General features: G+C 47.5%; 1 protein-coding gene and 2 long non-coding RNA genes across 7 annotated transcripts in view; 1 reads left to right on the top strand and 2 right to left on the bottom strand.

Moving 5' to 3' along the window:
- LOC118352878 (uncharacterized) overlaps positions 1-1,294 on the bottom strand; it is a 32,105-nt gene extending 30,811 nt beyond the window's left edge. Inside the window, exon 1 of one of the 5 annotated variants that reach the window (XR_007407243.1) lies at positions 631-1,294. This is a non-coding gene — a long non-coding RNA (uncharacterized LOC118352878). The other 4 variants (XR_007407244.1, XR_007407241.1, XR_004810774.2 and 1 more) reach the window with 4 other exon arrangements.
- The window catches only part of EHD4 (EH domain containing 4), an 81,290-nt gene that overhangs the window by 62,667 nt on the left and 10,749 nt on the right, over positions 1-7,874 (top strand). The gene's annotated exons all lie outside the window — the stretch shown is intronic.
- LOC118352879 (uncharacterized) lies at positions 4,913-7,028 on the bottom strand. Its single transcript, XR_004810775.2, has 3 exons — positions 6,757-7,028; positions 6,446-6,651; positions 4,913-5,909 (listed from the first exon to the last, which is right to left on the bottom strand). It is a non-coding gene; the product is annotated as an uncharacterized LOC118352879 (long non-coding RNA).

The raw sequence follows: 7,874 nt of genomic DNA, 5'->3' as shown, positions 1-7,874 counted from the left end.
CTAATCCAGGAGTAACAAAACTAGGACCAAAAGATGGCCCTCCTGCTCTCAGCCTAGCCCTGTCATGTCAATTGAAACCAGTCCACAGGCCTGCCTTGCCAAATCCACTAGTATCCTGGTTGGGAAGGGAAGGCAGCTTACTTCCCCTTCGTCTTCTGGTGGCAAAGAAACCATGCCCCCTCCCTTACCTTCTTAGTGCACAGAAAGTGACTTCTGGTCTGGCCTCGGGGGTCCAGCAGGCCAGCCTTCTGGAATCTACCACCTCTTGGCCTCATTCAGGCAGCATTTGCTCAGCACCCCTGGGTCAGGGCCGGGGAGCCTAGCTGGTGGAGGAGGAGGCCCCAAACGCCCTATTACAGAATGCTGAGTCATGTGCAGAGTCGGGTGTGGACACCATGCTCTGAGGAGGGGGCCTGGCTGGGGGAGGCAGGGAGTAAAGGCACCCTTTACTGAGGGTGACTGCTGGGCAGGCTATCAGCCTTCTCACACTCCGTCATCGCTGCCTAGCAACCTCTGTCTTCATGCCCACATGTTCACCCAGCAGCTGCCCTCCTGTATCCTAAGAGATGCCTCACTGCTGCTGCGGCCCCATAGTTAGGACCTCCATCCGCTCTTTCCCCCTCTGCTCACCTTCTGTCCCAGTGCATGCTCACACATACTCCCATCTTGCTCAGCTGATCTGTAGTCCCGGTGCCCTGTGAGGCACCATTCTTTATCCTGTCTCCTGGTCCAGGCTGGTTCCTTTCTGGAGCTACAGCCACCTTTATTGCATTTCCACAAGGCAGTTGTGCCAACCAGTTTGTAAATCCACTTATTTGCAGCTTTCCTGATTTCTTTCATGTGCCAGTCCCAGGCCTAATGCTCCGTGGCAGGAAGTCTGGTTTTACCCCTTTAGTAGTTCCTTGGCATAGTGTTTCTCTTCTTCAGCTGATTCATCTGAACTTACACTTGAGGGCACACAGTACCCAAGAGTATTTCATAACCAAGGCTGGTAAATCACGTGCTAGCATTTGGAGATCTCAGGATTGTTTTGGAACTATTAATAAATGCCCATGGACATTTCTATGTTACCAGCCCCTGCTGAAGGCCCAGTGACCCAAGACGCAGTTATATTCGGTCAGATAAATAAATAAAGAGTCAAGAGTTCCCTGGGAGCACCAAGTGCCTTGGGACTCCTCTGCCCTCCTTGAGCATAATTATGCCCTCTGAACGCGTGGCCCAGCCTGGCCACAGAATGCTGCTCTGTCCTGACACTGGGAATAATGAAAGCCCTTGTATCAACGCAGGGGGTGGGGGGCCAGAGCGGCCAACTTGCTGAGCTTACTTCTAGGAAAAAAGCTTGTCTTTTTTTTTTTTTCCTTCCTAAGAATAGTATCTGGCTTGTTCCTTTTCATAAAGGAAAACATTTAAGTATGGATGTTTCCAGCTTGAGCAAGTCAGTGCCAGTGTGCTCCCGGGGCAGTACCATCCCGCGGAGGGGACAGGAAACGGGCTCAGGCAGAGAAAGAGCAGAACTCAGCACAGTAGCCTTAGCTACCAACCAATGGCATCAGCTTTACACCATCTGCAGTCTGATGGCCCTTTATGAACTTGTTGCTTAAATGGGCAAGAAGTCACCCGAGTTCTTCTCTTTGCGGTGTTTATATTTCATGAAAATGCTCTTTGATTTTGGTGTATTGATCTTCTCCTTTTGCTTTTGCAAGCCAATCCTTACTGAGGGTCTGCAGTGTTCCAGAAGCTCTAAGATTTGCATTTCATGTGCTATTTCATCTGAGCCGGTCCAGAACTGCACAAAGTTGGGCATTATCTTTGTTTCTTGTGTAAGGGAATGGAAGCTCAGAAAGGTGAAGGTGGAGTACCTGGGTGGCTCAATCGGTTAAGCATCTGCCATCAGTTCAGGTCATGATCCCAGGGTTCTGGGTTGGAGCCCCTCATCGGGCTCCCTGCTCAGTGGAGAGTCAGCTTCTCCCTCTCCCTCTGTGCTCTCTCTCTCAAATAAATACAATCTTTAAAAAAAAAAAAAGAAGAAGAAGAAAGAGAGAAAGGTAAAATATCTTGCCCAAGGCCTCACAGTGTGTGTGAGTGGCCAAATATAAACCCAGACCTTAGTTGGTTTGACTCCTGAGTCTGGAAAGCATTCACCTGAAATGCAGAGTGGACAACATCTATAGCTTCCCACAATGTCCTTGCTTTTTGCGTTCATCTGTCACTCTGTGTAGTCTATAAAATGGTTTATCCACCGGAACCTGCAAAGTTTAGAGGTTTATCAAGCTGACATTTTGAAAACATGCAAAGTATAAATTTTCAGATGCCACCTAGGAGGTGTCAGATCTGAGTTGGAGGGTGGAATGCATCTATTTATAGAACACCTTCCTTAGGCGAAATTCACGTCCCATCCAGAAGTAAAGCAAGCGTGTCCTGTCGTTAATGTCCTGCTGGGTTCTGCAGTGATCAAACTCAAGGTACCATAAAAATGACACTTTACTAGAAAAATGGCACCAAGGATCTCTTGAACTTTAATGATTTCCTTGCTTTTTCCTATATATATATTTTTTCAACAACTGTATTTCAAGGAACAAGAAAACTTTAGAGTGGGTTTTTTGTTAACCTCAAAGATTGCATCTCAGTGATATCAGTAGTCATCCTTTTTTGAAGACTTTACAATCTGAGATGCTAATCATGGTTCATTTCATAATTCTTTAAGCTATTTTGGGAAAGCCCAAAAAAGTGTTTAGAAAATATGATTTAGTTTCACTCAGCTATCATTAGAATAGCCAAATTGAAGATATTAGGCTCTTACAGACCAACCCCAAATAATAGTACTTTAATGGAATAAATGAACAAAAAAAAAAAGTGAGGACTCCACCCTTTATAAATGTTGCCCAAGAGTAGGAAAGGTTCCCGCCCCTTTAGTAATCTTCACTCAACAGAAAAATGAGTTAACATTTGAGGAAGGAACAGCTAAAAATGAGAAAGAAAAGGAGAGGTCAGTGATTTTTCAGCATCCACCCTAGGTTTGTGGCATTTAGTTTCGTCTTCAAAGAGTGTTGGTCTCTAGTCACGTGTAAAGTGCAGAACTTAGTTTTCCGGTCTGTCTGCACTGCAATTCCTTCTGTGGAGAAGTTAGATGTTTACAGTTCACCACCAAATGGACCCGGGCTAAGGTGTGAAGATCCTTCTACAGTGGCTGATGACACTCCACTAATGCTTAGCCCACCAAGGGGCTTTTAAAAGGAGCTCAGTCAGCTGTGCATATGTGTGTCAGTTTTGCACCCACGTGGGGAAGCCTGTCTCTTTGAGGGTTGAACTCACATGAATAGGTGGGCCCCCTTGAGTCTCCTTTAAGCTCTTCAGAATTACATGCAATGGTGGGTGCCAGCTTTGATTTCAACAGAAGAACAAGCCCCTGCTTGAGAGGGAACCAGTGAGCTGCTTTTCTCTGCCTCTTAAAGTCCATGGTCTTTAAATCTGATGGGTCTACCTTTTAGATCTCTAGTTCATTAACTGACTTTTTTTATATATCATCATATAAACTCACCTTTAAAATGTGCTGATCGCTTGATGTTTAAATGCTATATGCAAGTTTTTAGCTGGGCCTACAAAGATGCAGGTCTCCGACAGATTATGTTAGCTAGCAGATGAGGTTGTGTAGTTCTTCCAGCCTGAATCCCCCCCCCAAACTACTCCCCAATATCCAGATTCCATGAGGATTTCCACTCCTACTGACCATGAGCACTGGAAGCTTCCAGCACCCACTACCTGGGCTTACCCTCCACGCCCAAGGTGAATACATCCATCATCACCCTGAGTACATGCCTCTCTTCATCTTGGATATACATGAACATTTGTCACTGGACACAGTTCATGAAATTGTTGCAGAGTATATATGTTAACTAGATATAAATTCATATTCATTTAAAGGAAAGGACATCTCTTTCTGCTCATTGAGTTATTAGCCCAGAGAGAAACTGACATTGTGATTCATTTGACCTCTCCCAAATGATCAGTATTGGGGCTTTCCCAGTTTTACGCAAAGGAAAGGATGAATTAAACAAGATTAGAGCCCCCAGGGTTCAATGTCACTTACTCGTGAATGAAGGGCTTGGGGCCCAGATTCATCATTTTACTATTCAAATACATAGAGCTTACTAATTTTTTCAATAACTACTAATGACTCAGTAAGAGTTTATTCCTTATTCGGAAAGAACTAAACAACCACAAGACTTCTCTGGCATACTAACCCTCTGACTGTTGGTCTTTGGCTGTTAGGTAATGACAAGTAACATTTTTCCTCTGCTTTTTTAGTACAACCAAATCCACGCCCTCTTTTGATTCTCATACTAACAGCCCTGGGAGGTAAGAGTTAAAATTTCCATTTTGCGCGTGAGTAAGCCGAGGTGGGAGACTAGAGTCGCCTGGCATTGCTCAATAAATGCACGGTGGTAGAGGGCTTGAACCTGGCCTTCCAGCATGGGGTCTCGTCATGCCTCCTCCTCCTCCTCTTTCCCTTCCCCCTTGTCTCTCCTATCTCCCTTCTTTTCTATTAGTTTTCTCTCATTACAAAGAACAAAAGTCTTAGGCTGTGTCCACCTCCCTCCCCAGGGACCATTGCCTGGTCTGGCCCTCAGTCTTGTGTTTATCTGGAAAGACTTCTTTGACACAGAAGGGCAAGAATGAGCCTCCGGGCTGTCCCCTCCGTTTACCAAGAGTCTTTAGAAAGTTATCTTATAACTTATGCCCTCCTGCCAGTAGATTGCTGTCTTCACCCTCATCCTACATGGTGTCATGATGTCGTGTGCCATAATGTATGTGTTTTTTGTGTATGGGAAAGGAGGCTATAAATGACTTTCCTGAAGCATCCCTGGGACTGAGGGACAATCAAAACCAAAAACTCAAGTCACAGTTTTCCACACTGTTTTTCTATAGGACATGGTTCATTTTCAATTCCAGATTTCAGCAGCTTTGGTAAGATTTGTTAATGCATAGACACAGATAGCAGTGGACTCTAATGTCCCGTAAGACAGGAATGAGGCAATTGAATGCTGATGCCAGCTCCACACCTCCTAACTGGCTGTATGACCTTGAGTTAAGTCACATAAATTTAGTGGGAGTTCAGTTAGATACAGACCCCAGATGTAATGCGCCGCAATGCTAAGGATTATGATTTACCTTGTAATTTGATAAGCTTCCTAAAGGCAGGGTCCAAACATCGTATCTGACCCTGGGTTATTGTCAGGATGTCCATGGAAGGGCAGGAGGGGGTGGTCATGCAGAAGCAGCACAACAGGAGACTCCCACAAAACAGGCCAGTAGAACTTTCTGAAAGTGGAGGTTGCTGCTGAGAGCAGCCTGCAGCATGAGCAGAATACCTGAGGGTCATGACTCAGATAGTGCCAGGCAGGGTGGAAGGATGAAGGAATTGAGGCCCAGTTTCTGTCAGGGCACTAGATGCCTGGTATCCAAGGACAGCCCACCATCCAGCAGTCTTGGTCATCAGCCAAAGAACACCAGGAGGGCCAAGATGAGGAAGCAGATGCCAGGCCATGGGTGGAGAGCTGTGGCAGGTGCATATCACCTGCAGTCAGGCCAGGTAAAGCAGGCCCCTGGGCATCAGGCAGTGTTCAGAAACCAGTGCCAATCCTAGTGGGGAGTCAGGCTTCCCTGAGCAGAGGCCTGGCAACTCAAGGGATCCACATTAGTAGGTAGTGAGGGAGCCTTGGGAGCCCTGCAGGGGTCTGGCAGCTGCCCCAAGCCTGTGCTCTGAGGGTGAGGCTCAGTAACAAAGCATGTAGATAGTTAGACTAAGCAGCTTGGGAGTTCGTTTCAGTTGGGGTGGCTCCAGCTCAGGGCAGACCTGCTCATGAATGGGAGAGGTATCCACAGGCCTCGTCTAGAAGTTCCGGGAAGACCTGGAAATGACACAAGGACAGCTAGTGAACATATGGTTCTCCCAATTGGGTACGGCAGTCCCCCTAAGTGCTTCCTTGTGATACAGTGCCCTCTTTCAGCGCCCCCAAACCAAGCCAGGCATTCACTGTCCAGGGCAAGGAAATTACTAGTCTTACCCACTTATTCATCATATCCTCAGGAATGCAGTTAAAGCCTGACACTCAAACAATTCCCAAATTTGGGGTTTCTCTATATCAAAGAATCAGTTTTAATTTGAAAAATAGGTAAATAAGTTTACTAGTGACAGAGAGGCTTAGACACCTCAGTCCCCATCTGTACTTGTAGCAGTAGCCAGGCAGCACAGTGTGTGCTTATGTTGAATGACCTTTATGTAGACGGAAACGTTAGCGTTGTCTGGTCTGAGGCCGTCAGCGTTTACATTATGCACTTATGCACTTATCTTAGTATTCAGATCTTAGCAGAATGTTTTGGGTTCTACCCAGTGTGTGTCTGTACACAGAGGCTCTCAGCTGAGGTAGAGGATGTCTCTGCTTACCCCCTTTAATCAATTTCCATTTTTCCACAAGATTATAGGAGTCTGTTTTCTTCAATAAAAGATTTTCCATAACTGCACAGTCATTTTCTTTCTGTAATCACTGTTCTGCTTGTCATCCATTCCTATTTTATTTTCTTGACTTCTAAATGACTCTATAGAATTCTGACATACAAAGAGAACTTTTGTAACGAACGTTTCTTCATGTCCTAAAGTTGGAAATCAGCAGAAGAGTGGAAATGTTAAGGAAGGGGTTGACACAGCCAAACAGAACCACCACCACCCCCCGCCCCCCCCCAGCAGGGTTCACCAACCCTCAGGTGACGGTCCCAGTCCTGCTACTGCCAGCTGATCGGGGTTTCTGGAACTTCCCTTCATGTACCAGGGGTCCCTTTCCTAGAGGGAGCTTCCACCATCCAGCCTGGTCCCATACAACCGATCTCATGCAGAAAGAGCTTCAGTGCCATCTCTAGAGATCCTGGAGTTCAAACTCTCCACAGGGAGATTACAGGAATTTTCATCTCTCTGTTCACTGGGCACAGATTTCCATGCAGATTAGCCACTTACGTCAGATCAGCCATTTCCATCAGCCTCCAGTTTCGTTTCCTGGTGCTCTGGGCACCAGCCCTGCTGAAACTTTCTTTAGGTCTTCTGGTTCATCACCAGAGCTAAGGTCTTTCTGCCCAGGCCTCACCCACCCTGCTCACTCCCTGCGCAGACTCAAAACAGCGGCTCACAACTCAGCGCCACAGACCCCCCAGGTCTGTCTGCCCACCCCAGCCCGCTTTGAAAGCAGGGAGCTCACGGAGCTCCCTGCCCTATTCTGGCCTCTGGTCTCCCAGACCTTTCATCAGCGCTGCAGGAGGTTAGCAGAGGCTCAATCTAGTCCTGCAGCGGCTCCTGGCACCCACAGCAGGCTGCCTTCCCCACCTGAGATGTGCGCAGCCACCCACGGCACTGCCCCAAATACGGCCCCCCAGTGTGTTACCTCCCTTCCGCTGTCCCCACTTTCCTCTCTCCTGGCTGGCCACAGCCCTCCCTTACATCCTCCCTATCTACAGGGCCCAACTCAGGTGTCCCCTCTCCCTGGCCCTTCTCTCTCACAGCCTTTATCTGTCACTGTCCACACCCCGAGGTCTTTTTCTGGCTCCTCCTCCTCCTCCTGGACCTTCTTGGGAGCGGTTTTCTCTGCTCACTTTCCCTTGGTGGTCTCAACCACTCCTGTGGCTCTGGCCACCACCTCAACTCCAGCTCTCAAACCTGACCCCCCAGGCCAGCTCTCTCTCTGGTGCTCAGAGCTGGAGGAGGGCCTCTTCCCAGACACCCATAGACAGCACCATCCAGAGGTACTTCATATACCTCACATTCTACACACCCAGAGGCAGGCTTGTAATGTACCACCCAAACCCCCATCTCTGATCCTCACCCTTCT

The sequence above is a fragment of the Canis lupus genome, chromosome 30, assembly GCF_003254725.2.
Source record: "Canis lupus dingo isolate Sandy chromosome 30, ASM325472v2, whole genome shotgun sequence".
Taxonomy (NCBI): Eukaryota; Metazoa; Chordata; class Mammalia; order Carnivora; family Canidae; genus Canis; species Canis lupus.
The sequence above is the reverse complement of the archived record's forward strand: the minus strand, read 5'-3'. Positions and strand labels throughout refer to the sequence as shown.